This window comes from Sarcophilus harrisii, chromosome 2 (assembly GCF_902635505.1).
Source record: "Sarcophilus harrisii chromosome 2, mSarHar1.11, whole genome shotgun sequence".
Taxonomy (NCBI): Eukaryota; Metazoa; Chordata; class Mammalia; order Dasyuromorphia; family Dasyuridae; genus Sarcophilus; species Sarcophilus harrisii.
The window spans coordinates 606,539,694-606,564,532 of NC_045427.1; the positions used below are offsets into that span (position 1 = coordinate 606,539,694).

Genomic DNA, 24,839 nt, shown 5'->3' on the forward strand with positions numbered 1-24,839 from the left:
CTCCAGAATATTACCACATGAGATAGAAATGCATTTAAGACAGCTTGGCCTAACTATCTGTACAGGAAAAAACAAGAAATGAGGACTTCCTATTGTCTAAAGGATAAAGCTGGCCCACCAGAGTGTGTTTGCAACCATGTGTGCATGTATGTATTATTTACACACACATAACTATGTTACTATATATTATATACAGTCATTATAGATTGTATATATTTTACATAGTACTATAGGTTATATAGTTACTACATATTGTAGATATACTATACATGCTACTATATATTATATAGTTACTACAGATAACATATATATCCACTATACATAGTACTATGTTATATAGTTACTATGTATTTTATATAGACACTATACATAGTTTCTTATATATAATTACTATATAGTGTATACATGCTATATACAGTAGTGTATATATACATACACACATGCCATATGTAAATATACTATGTATAACTACTCTATAGAGTATGTATAGAGTATATAGAGTAGTATGTTATATACTATATATATAGCATATTATACTATATGTACTATATATGGCACCATAGTGCTATACATAGTAACTACAATCAGTATGTCATACATATACACTGTAATATAGTATGCTATATATATATGTGTGTGTATATGTATATATACAGGTATATATACATGTATTGATATATAGATGGGGGGGGGGGAGATGGCAGCTAGGTGCCATAATGGATAGAGTGCTGTGTCTGTAGTCAGGAAAATCTAAATTCAAATCTAAAATCTAAGTTCAAAAATAGCCTCAGACACTTAGTACCTGGGGCTAATCACTTTGCCCCTAGTTACCTCAGTTCCTCAACTGTAAAATAGGGACACATTGGAGAAGGAAGTGGCAAGTCATTTTCAATATCTTTTCCAAGAAAATTTCAAATGAAGTCATAAAAAGCTGGAAATGGATGAAATTACTGAATAATATAACATATGTGTGTATGTGTATATATATATATATATATATATATATATATATATATACACATACACACATCTGTATAGGCAGTGAAAAAGAACTGCAAGAACTGATTAGGAGGCTCAAAAATGTAGGAAGATAATGGGCTGGATTGCCTTTGAGAAAATTTATTTTTAAAAATCATTTTGAACTTTTTATTGAAAGACTCTTCCTGTTTTATATCAATATCCCTCAAGTAGTATACAGTTAGGATGCACAGAATAGGACAGTGTCCAAAGAACTTCAGTTAAGGATGCATGGGAGGCAAGAGCAGACTGAAATACAATAATATAAGGAGCAATCATGTAGGAGAAATGATGGAAAGAACACTGTCTAAGGAAGGTATAACTGAAAAAAAAAAAAAGATGGAGTGGTTGTGAACCAAGAATGTGGGATAGTGAATGGCTGTGGATCCCAATGGTCTTCTATAAGTGTTCAAGAGAAATCAAGGAAGACTTCCAGAACATTAAGTGGACCCTCAATTACCAACTTCTTTGATGAGAGTCACACAAGATGGGTAATAATAATAACACCACCTAGCATTTATATAATGCTTTAAGGTTTGCAAAGTGCTTTTAAAATATCGCTTCATTTAATAATAGTACAATGAGTTGGAATTCTGCCTCATTGAAGAGAATATTCACATAGATGAGATTACAGTATCGGTAAAGTAGTTACAGAGTATTATCCCGATCTTTCTCTATGGCTATGAATCACAGGACACTCCAATACCCAAAGAATTGCAAATGAACCAAAAGGCCATGAAAAGACTCATGGGGATTTTAAATAGACTCCAGTATAAGAAATGATAAAGAAGATAACATCAGATCAAAAAGAAAGATGGATCAGTGGATAGTTTGAGCAAAAGACAGTAGATGCCCAAACTAAGTAATACACTAGGGCCCATGAAATATGGCAAAGAATTCGAAGGTCTTCTGCATGTTGGATAGATTCTCTATAGGTAATCTATGGAAAGTCAAGAATTACAAAGAATTCGTACCCATGGTTAAGGCATGTCTCCCCATCTTTTAAAAACCCTCACTTGTCCAACCATTCTTAAGAGCTATGATTTCTTACCTCCCTTTCAAGGCTCAACTCCTTGAGAAATCAGCCTCCATTCCTGGAATGCTCTTGCAACTTCCCCCCACCCCTTTAGTCTTACTTTAATGCTCAATTAAAATCCACCTTCTGCAAAAGCCTTATTTTCTAGTCTTCCAGTTGCAAATGACTACAGCCCTTTCATATAATATTCATCTTCTCAGTATGGGTTTTCTATGTATTACACCTAATTATTTACATCTTGTCTCTCCCATTAGACTGTATGCTCCTTGAAGGCAGGTTTTGCTTTTTACATTTCTCTGTAACTCCAGGCTATATAACTGTAACTCTGGGCTATATAAAATGCCCAACACATAGAAATCTCTAAATAAATATTTCTTGACCATCTGACCATATCGGCATTCATGGGAGCAATCCAGCAAAAATCAAAGATAGCCTCTCCAGCAAGAACGCCTCCTAGCCTACACCCCAGAGATTCTGTAAGGATCAAAGCACATAATGAAATGAAAATGGACTGAAGAGAAATACAAGATATATAATATTATAAAATATTGATAGCTCTCCAAATATTATGCCTCTTCCCCACCCCCACCCTCCAACAGCCTGCTTCTATTGAAAACAAAATACTAAGATCTAGGCTCCTCCCAACAGATCAATCCTGTGTATTTCACTCTTCCTGTAGAGCACAAATAGAAATATGTGAGGTTTTCTCCCCCTTTTTAGACGGGGCGATATTCATGATGGAGAGGGAAGGAGGTATAAATGATGGCGAAAGAGGGGTACTATATCCCAGTCCATGTGCTCCCTCCCACTCTCAGGAGGTATTCAGTTTGTTAGGTCATGTGGCTTTTTGGTTATTTTTTAATCTAAGCAATGAACCTTGGGAGCTATAGTTGAGCCAAGAAACCTCATTAATCAGTGCGATTAAAAGGTTCCTGTTTAGAAGGCACATCTGCTCCCAACCCAGCTTTGCTCTGCTCTGCTACAGTTGGAGAAGGAAGAGGAGATATTCACAAAAGGGACTCTGGGCTCCTGACAGAAGAGAGCCAGTTGGGATAAGCAGTGTTCGTTCCAAGAACAGGCATTTCAGCACCATGCTAGACATTAGGCCCCAGAGAGCAAGCTGACCCATCTGCCATCCAGGGTGAGCAAAATGCTGCTTTCCCAAGGGTATTATTAATGTTGAGCTGTTTTGGCCCTGCACTAGGCTCTTCAAGAACCCAAAACAAGAAGAGAGGAAGCCACACAGTGTGTCTTAGTTAGCACTAAACCATCTGGATCATTGACTTTGACTGGCAACATAAAGAAAGAAAATATTTTGGGTAACAATAGAAATAATTATAAGATGATTTTATATGAGGGTTTTAAGATTCAAAGAGTTTTACAGAGGCAATTCTCCCCTCTTTCTACCTTTGATGCATGGAATGGTAGAAAAACCAGAAAACTCAAATGAAATTAAAAGAGAGATCCTGGAATTGAATTCCTGTTTCTAACCAGCCATGTTACTTGAATCACCTCTCTGAATCTCCTTTTTTTTATCCACAAAATAAATGGGTTGAGAATTAGATAGTCTCTGGGATCTCCTTTGGATTCCAACATTATCCAGCACAAGCTTTCTGATCTATAAAATACAATTTGGGGGGAGAGGGATTATTAGTTTATTTTTCTTCATTACCTTCAAAACATCACTCATTTATATAGCAATGAAATATTTACAGAGTGCTTTCTTTATGATATATCTGTGTGAGGTAAGTAGCCCAAGTATTAACATTCCCATTTTATAACTGAGGAAACAGAGAAGGTAAGTAATTTTCCCCATAATCCTATAGTTAATAGATTTCAGAGCTGGGATTTGAATCCAGGGTTCTTGCCTACTAAACTGATATTCTGTCTACAATATGTTGCCCACCATCTGTATCAGATTCCAAGTTCTTTTTTAAACAGTGACTGACTCTTTCTATAACTCTCTATCTTTGTACCAGCTAGGCCTACGTCCAGTGTGATTGGGTGTTTTTAAAATGACACCCTATGACAAGAGGTCTGGGTCAAACTTTAAGCTTCTGAAGCAGCTGAGAGATATGTGGCATTGAGGCTTTAAGTTAGGACAGTTAGGTTTCCTGATCCGGGTTGTGCCACTAACTCAAGGTGGAATCTGGGACAAATCACTTCAACTCCCTTCCAGAGGTTCCTTATCCATAAAACAGAGATTTTCCTGCCCACTTCATAGGATTATCATGAAACTCAAAAGGGAGAATGGGTCAGAACGTGTTCTGGAGAGTAAAAAGCTCCATAAAGAAAGGCAGCAGCTTGAAAATAATCAGAGATTTGATCATCCACCAGAAGTAGATGCTGATGTCCTTGCAATCAGAATGAAAAGAAGAAAGCAAGTTCTGAAAGCTCAGAGGGCAGACAGGCTGACTTTTTTGTACACAGCTGCATCTTGTCCAACTGTGCCTGAGGCTCTACACACCCACACCTTGAAAAAATACCAAAGGGAGCCAACAGGGCACCCTGCAAGTGGGCAAAGTGCATGTGCTTCTGCTGAGGATCCCAGGAAATCAAGGGAGTTGTCTCCCAGGCCAGCAGGCAGACAAAGCTCAGAAAGCAAGTGCTTGAACCCACCTCTGCTTCCAGGACAGCAGTGACAGTGTGGGTGTCCCTGCTATACCCAGAAGTCCTGTGGCTTTAGGACAAGGATGGAAAGAAGCCAAGACCCCTCACTCCCTAAAGGACTCATAGATCAGGAATATTGGAGGCCGAAGAAAACAAACAATGTTTTATCTGGTGCGGGGACTTTAGTGTTGGGCAGGGCGCTATTATAGGAGGCTGGTCTATAGCATAATTCAGAATTGGTTTTTGTTTCAAGATTAATCATAGAATTGGGCATGGTAGTGTGACAAACACTCCACTATAGCTTCCGATTTAGATGGAGATGACCCTGAGTTCTTAAAGGTTATACTAGCAGAAAAAATACCTTGTATGTATCACTTTGCCTCTCTTGGTCTCAGTTTACCCACCTGTAAAATGAGCAGATGGTACTAGATGATCTCTAAGCTCTTCACTGGCCCTGTGGTCCAATGAACTCCTTTTACCTCTACAATCTGTCAATCAATAAATAGTTTATTAAACCATTTCCACTCATCTTGTACCTTGCCACTGGATCCAGATGGCTCTGGAGGGGAAAGTGAGGCAGATGACCTTGCACAGCCCTCTCTCACTCAAATCCAATTCACTTGCATGTCATGGCATTGCCTCCCTAATGTCATGGCCCTCTTCGAGAACAAAGGACAAATAACAACAACAACAATTTATTAAGCACCTACTATGTACCAGGCACTAGGAATATACTAAGTTCCATATCTATTCACACTTCCTTTTACTTTTCAAGTAAAAGTAGGAATCACAGGGAAGCCAAATCCTTGTCTTGGATCTGCCACTAACTTCTTGTGGGCAAAGCCATTTCTCCGGTCTCAATATCTCTTTCGGTAAAAGAACGGGGGTCAGACTAAATGATCTCCCACATGCCTTCCAGCTTTAAAAGTCTATGCTTTCTCCCCAACTTGTCTATTAACTTCTTTTATGATGGGAGCACTCTTCTTTGGTATCCCTAGACCCAAATGCTCTTTCTCCATAATAGAGCTCATTGAAGACAGGATTTGGAACTAGCAAGGTCAATCAATCCCTATTCTTGTGTTTTCCTCTAATGAATCACACCTTAACTCCTCCAAAAGAAAATGGCAAAGAATTACCCAAATATGGAACCTCAGAAACTAATCTTTTGCAACTTGGCAGGTTTATTTCCAGAAAGTTGGTAGGAAGTACATTTTGGATTTTAAAAAATCCACCTCAATTAAAATAGACAAATAAAAGAAAACAGGGGCTTCTGTTGTGATGCATCAAATAATACACCTGATTTGGGAATCATAAGACTCAAATTCTTTACCTGACTCTGTCACTGACTCCTCAGAAGGGCTTAAGCAAGTCACTTTAGATGATAAAACAATTCCACTTTGAAGGGATTTCAGAGATACAATCTTTCAGTTTCATCACTGAGATTGAAGGAGAGTAACTTGTCCTGTAGGGAAGTGACTCACCCAAGGTCTTCGATCTATTAATCAAGAAAGAGCTCCTGATTCAAGAGAGTTTACTACATTAAAAAAATTTTTTTTTTCTCTGGATCTCATTTTCCTCATCTATAAAATGGTGATGGGCTAGTCTTGATGATCTTATCCAATTCTAAATCTATATTCTATGGTCTGAAACTACTCTTCCACCCAGGCTCCTAGTTTCTACTTACCCACAATTCTCTCATATGGAAAACTTCCCATTACTTACTTACTGGGGTTTTGAGCTCACCAAATAGGATAATGTATATAAATGGGTTGTATGTTGATTATCATTATAGGTCAAAGGAAGCTAGTATTTTTCTTCACCCTCCTCATTCTAAGTTTTCCATCACCAATAAATGACGGTTCCTGTCCAGTGACAAACAGGACCTTCCCTTTGACGATGCTGGAACCAGATCAGAGTGAAGAATCCACTGACTGCAAGATATAGGGGAAAAGGGACTCCACCTATCCGGAGCCCTCTTGCAAGATCCTAAGCAACTGTCAGTCATCTCCTTTCCTTCCTTCTTCAAAGGCTCCCTTCCTTTGGCAAAAGCTGCCAGAGCTTTCAGACTCCGTTCTCTTAAAGGCATATTTGAGCCAGCTATTTAAAACACAATCTCCTTATATTATCTTAATTGCTAGAGTGACACCCTTTTATAATCACCAAGAACCTACTTAACTCTTTTAATTCTGTATAATACGTGCTATACAATACGTGCTATATGAAATGGATCTTGGGAACTGGAAATAGTTCTAGATTTTGTTTTTAAGAAATAAGTTTTGTAAACATATCACATGTCAAATGTTTTCTCCTCTGCTGGGGTTACTAGGGGTGAAAAGGGATAAACGTGACTGAAGCAGGAAGTAAAAAGAACAACTAGTGACCCTAAAAGGATATAGTGCTATGAAAAAGGGCCCACAAAGGCTGAAGAAAGTGGCCATGAGAGTCATTTTTGAGTATTTGGAAGAGTCATTGAAGAAGGGTTGATATGTGCTATTTTCCCCAGAACTGGAAGTAGTGGGGGTGAAAGCATCAGAGACAAGTCTAGGCCTGATGTCAGGAAAAACTTCCTAATAATTATCTTGGAATCAAAGACTAAGAGTTGGGGCATCTAGTCCAAACTTCTCTTGGTACAGAGGAGAAGACTGAGACTAAGCAAAAGTAAAGGGACTCTACTGGATCACAAAGGTAGAAAGCAATCAGAGGTGAGATTTGAATCCAAGTCTGTTGATTCCAAAGCCAGTGCTCTACTGTCTCATTCTCCAGAAAGGGCCATGGGTCTAGAATTGAAGCATCTCTCCCCTTCCCCCCCACCATGGTAGCTGTGATAAAGAAAGGAAGAGTTCTGTATTTGGAGTAACGAAAACCTCAGTTCAGATCTGGCCTTGGACATTTACTGACTGTGCAGATCTGGGCAAATCATAGAACCTGTCTCAGAATCAAGTTTCCTCATCTGTAAAATGAGAATAATACTTCTACCTTCACAGAGTTGTGGAGAGTATCAAAGGAGATGATACATATAAAGTGCTATTGCTGCATAAATGGATGATGATGATGATGATGACGATGAAAGTCTTTAAGCAAAAATTAGATGATTTGTCAAAGAAAGGATTCTTGTAGTATTCGTTGGGGATGGCCATTGACATCCCTATCAACTCTTCAGTTGAGCCTTTAGTTTAAAGGAGGGGCTTGTGACAAAGAGAAAGACTGACAGAAAGACAGACAGAGATAGACAGACACAGAGACAGAGCTACAAAAAGACAAGAGACAGAGAAAAAAAGGTAATGAAAAAGAGAAAAGCAAGAAGAAGAGAGAAAGGCAGAGAGAATGGCCTTGGAATTCAGAAGAACTAGCTTAATTTCCTCCTAAATGATCATGATCAAGTTCTTTTCTCTCTCTGAGACTTATTTTTATCACCTCTAAAATGGGAATAAAGATATATAAATTCATTGCACATAGAGATGTCCTGAGAAGGCATGTTAACTTTTTAGTATTGATACAAGTAGGAGCTTTTCTGATTCCTGCATAGTCTGTTCAATGAAAATTATCATAATGTGTCCTTACATTTAAGTACATAACACAAATTAAAAGGAAAATCCAAAGGCAGGAATAGCTAAAGGGAGTACGATACACACACAACACGTGTATCCTTTAAAAGAAAATGCCCGTGTACAACATTGCAGACCAAGCGATGCTTAATCATTTCCTAATCTAATTGCAGTAATATTGCAAAGGCACCAAACTAGAAATCATATTATCCATGTTTGTTCCCCTTTATGAAGAGGAAAATGAGAGGAATTTAGGCCTTTGTTATAGCAGGAGCTGGAAAATAACTTAAAGAGACTAGCTATGGTTGGCTAAACCAAATCCAGACCCAAGTGAGGAAAAAGGAGAAAGTTTAAGACCTACTAACTGGTAGAACTGAGTAATTGGAAAACCATTAGTTGTCCTGGAAAACCCATAACATTTTCAGCAGAAAGATGTGGGGCTACTAGGGCAAAATGTCATCCACATCGTAAGCAACTACCAGAAATAATCATGATATAAAAACAAAAGGTTTTAAAAAAAAATGCTACTGAGATAAGTGAACATTCAAAGCAAGGGGATTATAAAACCAAGGCCAGCCACAAGAGTTCATCTTTATTGAACACTGGAGCCAGAAAAAAAAAACTCCAGTACCCTTTGGTGGTTTGGTAAAAGAGGGCTAAGTTCAGGCCCCTGGGCCAGAAGTATTCCCAAGTCATCAGTGTGGCTCACCTTGATCCTGCAGTTCAGATTTCTATTGTAGTCAGAAAAATGTTTGGAGTTAGGAGGCTTAGCTCTGCCACCAGCTGTATGTGATTTTGGACAACTTAGCTCTATCGTTCTGTTTATTCATCAAAGGTCAAGACTGGGCAAAATGACCTTTTGGGACCCTTCCACTTCTCCATTCTATAACTACCTACAATTTAAGTCCAGTCTCCTGACTCCGGATATGTGATTCAACCTCTTGCCAAGTATGCCTTTCAAATGGCTTGTGTACCTAGCCACAAACGAATTTGTGGTCATAATACCAAAAAAAAAAAAAAAAAAAAAAAAAAAAAAAAAAAAAAAAAAAAAAAAAAAAAAAAGAAGAAGAAGAAAGAAAGAAAGAAAGAAAAAGACCATACAAATAAACACTGGTCTATAGGCCCCTGTGACTAGATGAAGTTAGGTCTTTCAAGAAGTTTAGTTAGAGAAAACATTTTCACTCTAAGTTTCCTTCTCTTCATCCAACTACTATGGGAATCGTGATCAGAAGTCTTCCTGCTAGAGAGAAGATCACAGCTTTAAAGAAAAGATCACAGCTTTAAAGAATGAAGACACATTAGAGGTCTTGTTTTCTAACCCCCTTATTTTACAGATAAGTAAAATGAAGCTCAGAAGTTTGTTATTTGTCCAAGACTCATAGATAGAAAGTTGTGAAGCTGTCTAGTGCTCTCCCTCCTAATCCTGGATTCTTTACATTGTAACACACTATTGTAACAGCTACACTGTATCCCAGAATTGGAAAAGGCATTGGGTTTGGAACGTTAGGGCTGGGTTCAAATTCCAGGCTTGTCACTTCCTACCTGGATGACTTCAAGCAATAATAAAAACAACAGCCAAGAGAGGCAGAGTAAGGAACCAGCCTTGGAATTTGGAAGTCCAGAGTTTAAGCCTTCTCTAAACTAATGACGTTGTCCTTCAAAAGCCATTCAACCTCTCAGAATACCTAGATAGGAGTTCTTAACCTGGGGTCTAAACTTAGCTTTTTCTTTTCTTTTTTTTTAAATTTTGATAACTAGATATCATTGTAATTTTTTTCTTCTGAAATTTTTAATGGCCTTCATAATTAAATTGGTCTCTGTGTTTTAGTGAAAGCTTTTGTTTTGCATCAGAGTAAAATAAATTCATTTGGAACACACACCAAAAAAGAAATTATATGTATTTAAATTAACTGATTAATTGTGTTTTGTTTATTTGATTAAGAGATGGTACCATAGGTTTCACCAGACTGAAAACATGGGTCCAAGATAAAAAAAAAAAAAAAAAGTTAAGAATCTCTGCTCTAAGAACTTAAGATACAGCAGTAACAACAAGATTATGTGATGATCAACTGTGATGGATGTGGTTCTTTTCAACAATGAGGTTATTCAAAGCAATTCTAACAGATTTGTGATGGAAAGTGCCATCCTCATCCAGAGAGTACTATGGAGAAGAATGTGGATCAAAGCATAATATTTTGACCTTTTGTAGCTGTTGTTTGTTTGCTTGTTTTTTTTCTCTCTCATTTTCCCCCTTTTGATTTGATTTTTCTTGCACAACCTGACAAATATGGAAATATGTTTAGAAGAATTGCACATGTGTAACCTATGTAGGATTGTTTGCTGCCTTGGGGAGGAGAGAGGGGAAAAAATTTGGAACACAGGGTTTGGTAAAAATGAATGTTGAAAACTATTTTTGCATGTATTTGGAAAAATAAAATACTTTTTAAAAAAGAATTGAAGATTCAAATAAACTGCAGCAAGGAATTAAGTTTTAACACCAGAAGTTCTTTACAAAGAGAATTCACAGATGTAGACCAAGGGAAAAAAAAATTGAAAAGGCAATAAATCATGATCACACAGCTAATTAGTATCTGAATCAGGATTTGAATCCAGGTCTCTCCCAGCTCCAAGTCAAGAGCTCTTTCTATTATATTACAACCTTGTTCTGGGCCAGTGACCACTTCTCAAGGCCTCAGTTTCCACATCTGCCTAGTGATAGTTTTTAAGGTCTCTTTTAGTTCTCAGTCCTATGATTCTAAGAATAGAAAAACACTAAGAGACATTTAAGTCACTAGGGGAAATGCTTGCCTGATAGAATCACAAAGCTCAAAAAGTTCATCTAGACCACTCCTCCTCATTCCAAAGATGGGACTCTAAACTGGGACCTGAAGAGCTTAAATAATTTTTACAAGTGCTACATCAAAGCAGTGGCAGAGATCCCTAGAATCTAGACCTGAGGTCTCCTGATTCTTAGTTCAAGACCTTTATACTCTAGCTCATCGCCTCTCCCTGAGGACACCAGCTTTGTACCACTGGATCGTCTGGTGATTTGAAACTGGCATTAGCCCTTCCTTTGTTGGAGGAGGAGAGAGAAGGAGTCTAACCATTGGGAACCAGAGCTGGTTTCTGAGGGAACTCCTGTGGCTACATACCTCTTCTGCCTCCCTGGCCACATTCTTGCCATGCCTACCATTTAGGGGAAGCCAGTGTGGATAGGTGGACTGGAATTTCAGCTACTCTGGGAAGTATTTGCTCCTGATAGAGCTGCTTCCAGGCTACTTATAAAGCTTCTAAAATCGCCATTGCCAGCATTAAACTAGGATCTTTCCACCACTTGGGACACAAGGGTCAGTGTCATCCTGATTTCTCCCTGAAACACCTGGAAGACCCTCTACATTCTGGCACTTAGTTCCTAGGTTTTTGGTTTTTGTTTGTTTGTTTGTTTTTTAAGAAATCTTGAGACTCCCAGTTTCAGAAAACAGCAAAAAGAAATCCCAGCTCTACCACTTACTACTGCTGTGTGGCCTTGGGAAATTCTCTGGGTCTCACTTTCCTCATTTTACAAAAGAGAAAGTTTCATTAAAAGTTCTTCCAGCTCTGGATCTATGATCCTAAAAAGTTATCCTGCTTTTTAAAAAAGAAGTTCATATATCTTTTTTTAAATCATTAATGACAATAATAACTAGCATTAATATCAGGCTTTAACGTTGAAAAGCAGTATATATTTTTTCTCTTTCACTTTTCATAACACTTTCTGAGATATCCCCTTTTTACATCACCTTCATTTCCCAATATACCCTTCTTCTCCATCCCAAAGCATTAGGGATACTGCATGGAATGTCAACAAATCAACAAGTATTCATCAACAGTTTATTATGTGTCCGGTACTATCTAAAGACTAAAGATACAAAGAAAAACAAATAATTCCTAGCCTCAAAAAACATACATTCTAACAAAGAAGAAAAGCTGGAAATCCCTCTGTACATAAAAGAGATAGAGAATAAATGGAAGATGGTCTTAAAGAAAAGGCATTAACAGTGTAGAATCACTGGGAAAGGCCTCTTGCAGAAGGTGGAGGCCTTAAAGGAGGCCAGAAAAAGCAGGACATGGGGTCAAGGAGGGAGAACATATATCAGTACAGGACAACAGCCAATTAAAAGGCAATGGAGTATCAGGCACTCATTGGACAGAAGGCAAGGAGGATGGTGTCACAGGATTGTGAAGTCCACCAAAGGGAACCAAAGACTGGAAGTTGGAGGGAGACAGGTTATGAAGGGTTTTAAAAGTAGATGATGTCAGATTTTTTAATGTGTGACTGACTTTTTTCCCCACTAGGATTATATAAAGAGGGCTGAGGAGAAAGAGTTGGAGAAGGAAAATCCTAGGCAAAGCTTTCCCATGAGCAAACTGTGTGATCTGGACCTATCTCAACTTCCATTTCTTCATCTGTACAAAGGGTATAATACTATCTATCCCTCATTTCCCAGAGCTGCTATGAGGATCAAGGAAGGCACCTGATAGCAATGTAAGTGAGCTTCCAGGGCCAGATAATTCATCATTTATTTGCCAACCCCTTACAAAGTTAGCATGGTCCCTAGAGAAGAGAATTAGTCCATCACCAGGACTATACTTTCCAAGTACAGCTTGGCATTATCATTAAAACTAAATGTTTGAAATAAAATAAAACAAGTTCTGAATTTAACTTTTTAAAAATGCCATTCTTTTTTTTAATAGAACTATAAAATGTTAGGGTTAGCACATCAGACCAGATATCTCCAAGGTGACATATAGAACTTGATACAAAGTAAAGTAGGACAGCTAAATGACAAAGTAGATAGAGCACCAATTCTGGAATCAGGAAAAACTGAGTTCAAATTCAGTCTCAGACACTTGCTAGCTGGGTGATCAGTTTCCTCATTTGTAAAATAAGCTAGAAAAGTAAATAGCAGAACACTCCAGTATCTCTGCTAAGAAAAGCCCAAAAGGGATCGTGAAGAGTTGGACACAACTGAACTAATAACAATGGAGTAAAATATATTCACTCTAAAATCTGGGGTCCCAAGCTGGAAATCTAATACAGTCACTTATTAGGGGTATGACCCTGAATAAATCTTTCTCCTCTCCTGAGGAATGGTTCCTCAGCTGTAAAAATCTACTTACAAATTTAAGAAACAACAATCACCACCACAAAAAAAAAATCCTAGATGATCTTTAAGGTCACTTCCAACTCTATAACATGATGATTGAAGAATCCCTTCTATTAGTACATCAGGGAAAGAGTGCCTCCCTACATAAATTTAAAGGATTTCTTGAAAAACACAACTTTTACTTCAAGGGATTTTCTCCTCATAACAAGAGGCCTAAACACACAGGGTAGTTTTGAGTTTATTAATTAACAAACATTTACCAAAATAAAGATAAGGACAAATATATAGGTTATAAAAAAAAAGGGGGCGGGGAAGGACAAAGTCAGTCTCAAAAGGGTTTTGATTATAAGAGGAGGAGGGGCAAACCACTCACCAATCCTTTTGCAAAAAGAAAAAAAAAAGTTTAGCTTCCAAACTTCTGTGTGAGAAGAATAGAGAGAGCATGGGGCAAATTCATCAATTCTGGAGATGTTGGCAAAAAACAAAGAAAACTTGCATCTCAATTATGAGATTTTTTTTTCACCCTCCTGAAAATTTGCAACAAAATTGACCCTTTATTGAAATTATATTTAAGTTCCCTCCCTTTGAAAATGTGATGTCAAATAGGAATTCTGTAACTGATTCTAGGGTCTTTTGTTCTTGGAAGAAAACAAGCTTCCCACACAATGTGACAGAATTCCAGATCCACTAGTAAAAAGTTCAGACTTTTGAGAAGTGATTTCTAGGTCAGGAAACCTTCCTGACATTGAAAGCCAAGTGATTAATACGATTCTCCTTGTAGATTTCAGTAGTCAAAAAACAAATGGGATGGGGCATTTGTTATCATTTTTATTTTATTAAGAAATAAAATTTTTTAAAATTTATTCATTCATTTATTTTTTATTGTGTTTTTAAGGTTGTCATTGTTGAGATGGAAAGAATAGTAATGGTGGAGGGAAGGGACTGTCAGACCTCGTTTCTAATTTTCTGGAAATAGGATCTTACATTTGGAGTAGAAGGTATCAATGAGACCAAAGTACAAATTACTCATTTTATAGATGAGCATTGATTTTCAGAAAAGCTGTACAGTGTGTCCAGGTTACACAGCCAGTCTACGCAAGAGGTAGGCTTTAAACTCAGGTCTTCTTTCCTCATTGTGAAGTCAGATCTCTAGTCACTCTGTTACTTCTCTAGCTACATTAGGCAAACTGTTTCACCAATCAAGGTTTCTGTTTCCTCTCTGTAAACTAAAGGGGGTACAGTGATATTCTCTAAAATAGCTTCCATTGCTAACACTCTATCATAAAAAGGGGGCTGGGGGGAATTACCCTGAAAGAACCACATTCTTCGAGAATAAATGAGCCAGAGCTAAGGGACAAGCAGATATTTATATTGCTTTGCCACTAAGTGGCCAACTGGAGCCTATCCTTACAGCACCGGGATTCTAATTCTAATCTAATAAACGCTTCTGAATAGTTATAAGCTGATTCTTGGAGCTCCTTAGGGACTGATAAGGCTCACCTTGTGGGGTGAGCCAATCATTAGGTGACGGTGGTCTCCTGCCTCCCAAGAACTGGCATGCACCAAGTAGTGCTTGTCAAGTCTTTCCACAATAAATGTTTTAATCAGCCAAACAAAAGCCTCTTGGAAAAACGGGGGCCACTCATGTTACAAGCCTTCTCAAAACACAAAAGGCAATGAAACTGGGGCCTGAAGTATAGAGGGGGGAAACATCAAGCCGGCTGCCCTAGGTAAGGATCCTCCAATTAATGTGCTCCTGGCTTCCAAGGACAGCTAGAGTCAGCCCAGACCCACCCGGCTGGTATGCCCTACCCACTGAAGCAGAGGCATATAGCTGCCCAGGCAGGAAAGGCCGGCTAGGGTAAGATCAGCACATCATTACCCCAAGGACCCAGAGTTACACACAAGAGGCTTCTTGTCTGGGCCTCTATTCTCATGCTAATTTTGTAGATCCCTTCACTTCCCAGCTCTGCCCACACCAAGCCCTGGGCTTTCCCAGGAAGGCTATTGGTCCTTAAGAGAGAGGGTTCAAGACAGGGCTACCAAAAGATATCTAGGGAGACCCCCCTCTTAGGTTAAGGGGGTCTCTTTTATCTCCCTTCCTGCTGCAGCACCCCAAACCAGGTTTTCCTTGCAGTAGAAACTCGGGACAAAAACTCCCCAATCTCCCCAAGGAGTACAAAGCCACAGAAATGCAGTCAGGGAGGCAGCGCCATGGTAAAAACAACTTTTAGAGATTAAGCAAGCTGAAGATAAACCAGGCAGCTCTTTGCATCCCCACTGCATAGAGTCACACCCCCAACACTCACTCACTCACTCACTCATACAGGTTGCTCAACCTCTCTCCAACATCCCAATTCCATACGTCCAGTGATCTCAAAAAGGACCCTTGGCCCTGTAACAACACAAGTCAAACTTAACAGGTCTCTACATACTACCTAATATACAGGAAGAGCATCCAGAAAGTCAACCGGCAAGCTCTCTGGAAAAAGGCCAAATAATGCAGATGTGTTATTATAGCACCCTCGATCCTTTGGATTCCCATGGACCTGAAAAAAAAAAAAAAGGTCTAGATTCTGGCTGAACTCCATCCTCTTCCCCACCTTTCCTCACCTGAAACCTTCAAGAGTTGTATCCCCCCTGCTGACTTCAGAAGCTGGGGAAATATGGGTTTCCCTACCTCTTATCCCCAGAGTGGTCTGAGCAACTACAAATCTAAGCAAAGGATAAAAGGATTAGACCACCAGACTAGCTCAGGAATACTGAAATCTAAGAAATCTAATTATCTCAGACACCTTGACCTTCCCTGAGGCCCTATCACATTGCCATTCACCAGTTATAACAATAGCTGTCCTCTGGGATGTGAAAGCTGGGTACTATTATTAGTCGCCCACTCCTCACCCTGGACCCTTTACATCCTTACAGACTTACTGCCTCAGTTTTCTCATCTGTATAATGACAGGGTAAGGCTGGGTGACCTCTGAGTACCGCCTACCTCTTCTCACCCTTTGACCCTCCAATAATCAATAGGACCAGGGCATTTGCTTTTCATGTACAACAGGTAAATGAGGGTTACTATCAGATACATTAGGGAGGATTCTCCTTAATTGTTGACAGAATCATTACCATGGAACCAGTTAGAGGATATTTATCATATTCATACACAAAAGAAGCAGTTAGTCCAGTGGCTGCCTGCTCTTTCCCTGAGGCTGCGCTTGCCATAAGGTATGTCAGCAAACTTGTGGGGGTGCCTTCCTATCCCCCACAGAAACCCGTGGGGTTTGCTACAGGAGACTAGGAGAAGGGAAAGGTCTGAGTCACTTTTTGTAGCTATAGAAACCATCAGAGCTGTGGCAACCAGCTTGGCTCTGTGGACTTCCTTCTCTTCTCTGAGGGGACCAAAGGCTGGCTACAAACACATCTGTTTCTTTCCCCACCTCTTCAAGAACTCCCTTGCCACAGATTCATGCTCCCAAGGATGGAAAACCACAATTGGGAGTTTTAGAGTGCATACAACTCAGCAGACTATTAGAACCAAGAGGATGAGCAGCTGCTGGGGACCTCAGCTGAGTAATACAAAAGGCCTCTGAGTCCTAGCATGAGAGAGCTAGCTCTGTTCCATTAAAATATGGCGGTCACCCCCAGAGACCCAAGAGAGGTACTTAGCCTGAGAGTCCCTGCCTTCTGTCTTCCTCTCCTAACCTTCCTCATCCTACAGGACATGTAGCCAAGTCCTATCTACTCTCCAAAGCCCATGTCATGATCCTATCATTCTCCTCTGAGTCCTCTAGGGACTCCCTCTTTCTTTTCAACTTCATTAATATCATCAACCACATGCAGTACCCTTCATTTGCCCCTTGTATAGAGGATTGTCAGATTTAGAGTTAGCAGGTTCCTTAGAGACCATTTAGTCCAACTTTCTCACTTTACAGATGGGAAAACTGAGGTCCAGTGACATTAAGTGATTTGTCCATAATTACACAGCTACTGAGAGCTAGCTTCTACATTAGGAAGACCTGAGTTCAAGAGTTCCTTCTGACATGTACTGGGTTTGTGCTTCTGAAAAAAAAATCATATACTTCTAGATTCTATAGGTAAGACTAATTTGCAGAGAAAGTGGTAACCTGGAGTTCCAGAGAGAGTTCCCTCATGTGGGAGTTCCCTATATCAACAAAATCATGGGTTCAGTCTTCATCCCACATAGCTAATAACTGCAGAGTTTCAAATGAAATCTGTTTCCTCTACCCTCAAATCTAGTCCTATTTTGACTCATCATATTGTCTCACTATCATATCTTAGTTTGGTTTGTATTATTTAACTTTTTATTCACACACACATATACATATATATATATATAAAACACATCTTTAAAACACGTATATGTTTGTATATATGTATATACATATATGTATGCATGTCTCTGTAGCTAGTTGACTACAGTGGATAGTGAGAGACCTAAATCTAGCTTCAGATACTTCCTAAGCTCTATATTCCTGGGCAAGTCACTTAACCCTATCTGCCTCAGTTTTCTCATCCATAGAATGAGCCAGAGAAGGAAATGTCAAACTAAAATCTTTACCAAGAAAACCCCTAAAGGAGTCAACAAGAGTCAGACACAACTGAAAAACTGACAAAGAACAAAAATATGTATATATCTCTGTCTATATGTATATAAATGTGTGTGTGTGTGTGTGTGTGTGTGTGTGCATGCTCACCCTTCTTAAGTTCCTTGAGGACAGGGATCACCTTAGACTTCTTGTGTTCTCTATGATTCTGGTTGAGAAAGCATTCTCTCCCTCTCTTCAAAAATCACAAATGAAATCATAATGTCCCATGGAAAGTCAGTGGAGCCTAGGCTAGCTACTGTACTCAAAGTAAGATCTCAAGTGCAAAGACAGGAGACCTCCTTCATGGCAGTAAGAAACATGTCTAATTCCTCCTAAATACCATTAGGGGAGTTTGAGCAGCATCACCATGTTTCCTCTGAGTACTGGGAGGAAAGGGACAACCTTTAAATTCTAGTCTTTCCTGCCAGGAGCAGATTGCTAGATGAAGTGACTTACAGACCCCCTGGTATCCTGCCTGTGTGTTGGGGGTGGGGAAGGCCTTCCAGATCCCTAACACATCCTTCACACCAGTGGGGACACTCCCTGGACATGTTTATCACAGCAGCCAGCTGGGAAAACCTCTTGTGCTACTGATCTAGGCAGCAGACCAATTGCACCCCCAAAGTTGTACTCCTATACTCCCAAAAGACAGATTTTCATACTTCTAAAACATTAGCAAACATTGTTTCATTTGACTCTCATGAAATCCATGTGGTGTTAGCTCCATTCAACAGATGGGAAAAGTAAAACTCACTGTGGTTAAGTGAATGACCCACCCCAGAGTTAAGACTCAGATCCATGATTCCTTGTCCAAGATTCTTGCCTCGATTCTCTTCAAGTTTATTATGTCTTCCCGTAATTTGTGTCATTCATTGTCATCTTATGACACTGGGGGCAGTAGTAGGTTGTAGTGGGAAAAGCAATGGATTTAGAGGCAAGTTGGGCAACTAGGTGGTACACAGCATGAGTGGATAGAATCTGGGGCCTGGGGTCAGAAAGATCTGATTTCAGAACTTGTCTCAGATGCCTCAGTTTCCTCATCTGTAAAAATGTGCTGTAAAAGGAAATGGCAAAACACTCCAATATCTCTGCCAAGAAAATCCCTAATAGGATCACAGAGAGCTGGACACAATTCAACAACAACCACCAACTTGGGTACAAATGCTAGCTTCTGCATTTACTAACTTGACTTTGGACAAATCTGTCTCAGCTTTCTCACCTCTAAAAAAGGGGAGGTTAGACAAGATGCCACAAGATGTTCCAGTTCTAAAATCCTGACACTTCATTTTCTCAAAAGCCTTTTGTTTGTTTGTTTATTTAATGCCTTTATGAAAGTTTTCTCACCTCCAGCTCAACAGTAAACCCCCTGAGGGCAGAGCCTGGACGTATGGATTTCTCCAAGAGCACCAAGAAATGGCTCTAGCACACAGTTAAAGGCCAGCAGACCCTAATTAAATACTACTCAATGGCTAAGTCTTTTCCCTTCCCCCTAGCTAAGAAGGGCAGAAGATTCCCAGTGGCTTCCCAGGGAGACAGAGTAGTCGGGAACACTGTGTGCACGGAAGCAAGCCCATCTTGCCAAGAGGTCAAACCTATTAGGCAAGGCCACAGCATCATGGTGGTAATTAGCACACACAGGTTCTGTTGTGGCTTTGCAACCTTGAGAACCTCATAAAGATGGGGGCTGGAAGTGGGGGAGCAGATAGAAGGAAGGGGGAGGGCCTTCACAAAAATAAAAAAAAAAAGTTATGAATGGAAACATAGATGACACATTCCGTCTCTGGGAGGCCCATCTCTGTCATTCTCAAAAGGGTTTTTTGTTTTGTTTTGTTTTGTTTTTTTAAAGAAGTTTCCTGTGATAAACTTCTGGGCTGGTCTCCCTGAGCTGCTTCAGGAACCGACATCTTATTAAGCTGCTAGATGGGGCCATGGCCAGTGTCAGTCAGTCTGGCCATTAAGGCCAAAGGATTTAGGATTTACAATGTCATATTAATCTCATGGAAGATAAGAGGGGAGAATAATGAGTTTCAAATTTCCCTTCTCTTTCTGCCAATTTGGGGGGAAAATTGAAGTTTTTAGTTCTTCTCAGCTGTGAATTGTACTGCTTTCTTTCTCCCTGTTATTATCCTAAATGAGTAAAGGATCCACGGGTCACCAGTAATGTCAACAGTGCACAATCTCTCCACCCTAATGCTTCTTTCCTAGGACAAGCAGGGGAAAGAGATGTTACTAGAGATCATGGCTGTTTTTAGTTTAAAAAGTAAAATGAATTCAGTTTTGTCACCCTGCAGAATGCTTTGGCTTATGCTGACACAATAAATAAAACCATAAGCTCCAATCCTTTTTTTTTCCCCTTAAATTTTACAAACTACCTTTTCTACATGGAAGGGTTCCCCCTAAATCTGAATGAATTTTTTACACTTCAATCTTCTGATCCAATCAACAGCTTCAAAAACCCATCCATATTAAAATGTTTTGGCAGGGAAAAAAATTTAAAAAAAAATTTAAATCCTCTAGAATACTCTGACTCCAATTGAACTGCAGGAATCTCAACTTTGAGATTTGCTCTTGAAACAACTTTCTACAGCCTTGTGACTCCCAGAGCTAAATGCTGTACTCCTTCCTTAGGGGAGGAGGGGAAAAAGCAAAAAATACTCAGAGGCAAACCCTATCTCCAAATGCCTTCCACCAGCCTCAAAGTCACACGTGCTCCGTTGCAGACCTTGCTTTCAATGTGTCTTTTGTTTGATGCTGGTGTTTCAACATCCTCAAGTTAAAGAGAAAAAGGTCAGGCAAGTCTTCTGGCATTCATAAACCTGAATCAGGCCTCACTATGGGGAGATTGATGGCACAGTAAATTTCTCTCAATCAAAAGCCCCAAGAGTGGGGTGGGGTGGGATAGGGTAGGGGGAGCCACTGTGAATCTTACTCTCTGTATCAGTTAAATAAATGCTTGTCTCCTCCCCAGCAAAAAGGCAGCCAAGAATCCCGAAAAGGCTAAAGCTCTGGGGTTTTGTTCCTTCCTCCCAACTTTCCCCACTTATTAGTATGTTAGGGCAAGTTTCGAACTTTCCAAGGGCAAATGCCAAAGAGTAAAAGTTACAATTCATGACCATTAAAACAAACTGATTACTCCTCTCGGCTCCAGCACATTTGAAATATACCTTAACAGGCACATATATAGACACACCTTTTTTTTTTTTTTTTTTTTTTTTTTTTTTTTTTAAATAAACTCTGAGGGCAGCACTGGACTCGACTGACTCCCCCAAACCCAGAGAGGAGAAGGAAAAGGAAGACAGAGACGGCATCATTTAGTCCTGTAGTTTACAAGGCCAGAGTCCCATATTGCAACCAGGAGAAACTGTTGCTCAAGAAAATCCCTTAAAAAGCCCTTGGCAGTGAAAGGCAGGCTGCTCGAGAAGCTCTAGGAGCCAGGCGCCAGGCCATCGCCTTAATGGGCTGCTGCCCTTTTAAATTTTATAAGGCACCATTCCTTCTGATGCAGTTTTTTTTTGAGGGGGGGGTTGTTAGTGGTGGTCTCTAAAATGGCTTTCTTATCTGAAAAGGAAAGAGGCACCCTTCAGTCTCCTCTGGATCATTCTAGTCCAGTCTCTTCCCCCCCGCCCCCCCAACCCCCGCTCCTTTCCAACTCGCTCTCAAGGAACCTTTGAGACAACATTTGTTTAGGTTGCCAACTTAAATCTTCCTCCCTCTCGTCAGTGCATTGAGAAAGCAGTCAGAGGAAAGGAGAGAAAGGGGAGGGGGAAGGAGGAGGAGGGGGAAGGAGAAGGAGGGGGAAGGAGAGGAGGAGGAAGAGGAGGAGGAGGAGGGAAGAAGGGAGGGAAAGAGGGAGGGGACAGCCTGCACCCAGACCTGCTCCAGCAAAAACCCACTCTTCAGGCACTCTAAGCTATCCAAACGTTGGCCGATGGTTGCTCGGAGGTTATTCACACACCATTGGGACACCCGGAGAAGTTGGTCCGGGACCCCGAGAAGGGAGTCCCGAGCCGGGCTCTCCCCTCCACTCCCCGCCTTCAATTCCTTCTCAGGGCTCAGCGGGACTGAACTCTGCGGCCATCCCGCAGGCAACCGCTTGTCCAGCTCATGGACACCCTCCACCTCCGAGGCGCGCCCTCCCGGAGGGGTTCTTGCCACCCACTTGGGGAGCGCTGAGGTGGGGAGGGGGGAGGGGAAAGTGCGGGGCGCAAGGGGAAAGTTTGAAGCTCCCAGCGCGCGGTGCACAACTCTAACTTGCCGGGGCCCGAGCTCGCGAGCTCTCGGTGCCTCTCCCCGGGGAAGGGGGGAAGCCGGGGTGCAGAAGAAGAGGAGCTCTCCGGGCCGCATGCACGCACTCCTTTCTCCAGTTGTTTACATTCTTGGAGTGTCTTTTAAACCCGGGGTCTGAAGCTCTCGCCCTTTTGGGCGGCTGCAGTTCAGCCTCCCGTGAAAACGGTCCCCTCCTCTCCCGCCCCCCACCCCGCCTTCACAATGCCACCACCTACCACCCCCCCTCACAGCACTCCCCCTCCCTAGACACACACACACACACACACACACACACACACACACACACACACTCCCTGATCCCGCTTCTGCCGCTGTTTCTATGTGGTTTTATTTTCCCTCCATCACAGCCCCCCCTTTTACCCCTCCCCTGGCTTCCTGGACAGATGTACACCGGAGAGGGGGAGAGCGCGCTGGCTTAGCCTGCTTTTTTCTCCAGCTGGGGAGAGGAGGGGGAAGGCGAAGGAGAAAGAGAAAACCCCACTTTCCAGTGTTTCCCCCCTTAGCCCCAAACACAAGGAACACCAAAGACCGCTTCCCCCCAACCGTTCCCCAGAGCCCCCCGCGCCCAACCCCTCCAATCTCTGCCACCCACCCTCCACTCCACCAGGGACAGCAAAAGACACAGAGAAAAGAACTGGAGGCGACAGATCACTTTAGCTTCTGGACATATACACACAGAGAAAATGCTCCTTCCGAAGCGGCAGGCTTCTCTCCCGGCTGGGGCAGCCCAGCAGGCAGACGGCGGCGTCCCCCGGTCGAGGTTTAAACCTCCTTTTGTTTTTAAGGAGTTCCCGGCTACCGGCCACGGCGCGCGCACACACTCTCTCTCTCTCACACACACACACACACACACACACACACACACACACACACACACACACACACACTCACACACACACACGCATACACCTTAACCATTGCAACATTGTGTTTTCCTGGCTGACCCTTCCAAAAGCCACAAACATACTAAGTAGCAACAACAATTAACACACACACACACATACACACACAAAAAACTTAACGCCCACCGGAAAGAAGGCTTACGGCGATATCCCCCACATTCTCCAGCCTCCGAGCAATGCCTGCGCTCCCTTGGCCCCTCCACACCACATACAGGGAGCGCGGATAGCCACGCTGGGAGAAAGGCATGGTTTCTTTACACCCAGACAGATACACAGACACACATAAATCGTAACCAGGAGCCCCAGCTCCTTTCAGCTCCCCGCTCCCGAGAGCCTGAACACCAAGGCTGGCTCCCTTTAGCCTCTAGCACTAACTGACCCTCCTGCCCACCTCTATCTCCAGCCCCTTAAGCAAAGGAGGAAAAAACAACACATACACAACACAAAACAAACCCTCAACCTCCACACGTTTCCAGTCCTAAGTCTTTGCAAGAGAGAAGAAAAAGGAAACGCACGATCCTACGAAAACAATCACAATTACGGGGACTAGCACGAGTCTGCCTAATCCACGATTCCACGCTGCTTCGGGGGGTGGGGGGGTTACTCCGAGAGTGGGGGGCCCCGATCCATTGTGTCCGCCCCCGGCTTCCCTCCCTCCGGCTCGGGCTCCGGCTCCAGCCCCAGCCCTAGCACCAGCCCCAGGAGAAGGACGGCAAACTTACCCACCGCTTAGCGAGGAGCCGGGGCCGCACGCAGCGGCGGCGGCGGCGGCGGCAGCGGCAGCAGCGGCAACACCGGCAGCGGCAGCAGCGGCGGCAGCAGCAAGAGAAATCAGGAAAGGAGGAAGGACACACGGGCAAAATCCTTTTCGCTCTCTCTCGCTCGCTCTCTCTCTCCCTCTTTTTCTCCTTTCCTTTTCTCCCCCAATGGATTTTGGGGAGGGGGAGGGCGGGGGAGATCTGTGCGGTTGGTGGTGGAGAGAGGGAGGGAGAGCGGGAGGAAAAAAAAGGGGGGGTAGAGAAATCAGAATTACGACTGGATTCGAGCTTTATTTCTCTGCTCGCTCGCTCTCTCCTTTGCTCTCTCGCTCTCGCTCCCCCCCCCCCCCTTTTTTTTTTAATGTCCACAGACAGTGAAAAGGAACTCGGCGTTAGTGGGTGAGTAAGTGAATCAACTAGCCTGAAGCAGAGCAAGTTGAAGTGTCAAATTACATTGGCTATTCTATTTCCAAAGGGCCCCGCTCACTGCCGGCTGCCGGCAAAAGCTGTCCTAGATTTCTATCTGAAAGGGAGCGCGTCTCCTCCTCCTCCTCTTCCTCCTCTTCTCAACCAGGGATGCCACTTTTCCTCTTCCTTCCCTCTTTTTCTTTCTCTCCCCCTCCCCTTAAGAGGAAAACACATACACCCTAATACATTCACACACCCCAAAACACACACACCTTTTCTCCACCTTGACTTGCTTTTTTTTTTTTTTAAACTCTGCAAGTTTAGGGGGAGAGGAAGAGAAAAATCGTGCAAATTGGAGTGGGAGATAAAGACTTAAAAAAAAAAAAAAAAAGGAAGACAGAAGCTACCTTCCCCTCTTTCTCTTCCCCCCTAATACAAATACGCAGCACCTGGAGTACTATCTGTTCCCCGCCCCTTCGGGGGCTCTCTGTGTGTAGACATATCCATATAGATTACTGTATA

General features: G+C 41.8%; 1 protein-coding gene across 9 annotated transcripts in view; it reads right to left on the reverse strand.

Moving 5' to 3' along the window:
• Positions 1–24,364, reverse strand: part of ZMIZ1 (zinc finger MIZ-type containing 1) — a 430,170-nt gene extending 405,806 nt beyond the window's left edge. For 4 of the 9 annotated variants that reach the window (XM_031956397.1, XM_031956402.1, XM_031956394.1 and 1 more), the window contains exon 1: positions 23,874–24,364. The gene's annotated coding sequence lies outside the window, so the exon portion shown is untranslated. Of the gene's footprint in view, positions 1–15,793; positions 15,905–23,873 lie in introns of all 9 variants that reach the window. The other 5 variants (XM_031956396.1, XM_031956401.1, XM_031956399.1 and 2 more) reach the window with 4 other exon arrangements.
• Between the last annotated feature and the right edge of the window lie 475 nt (positions 24,365–24,839).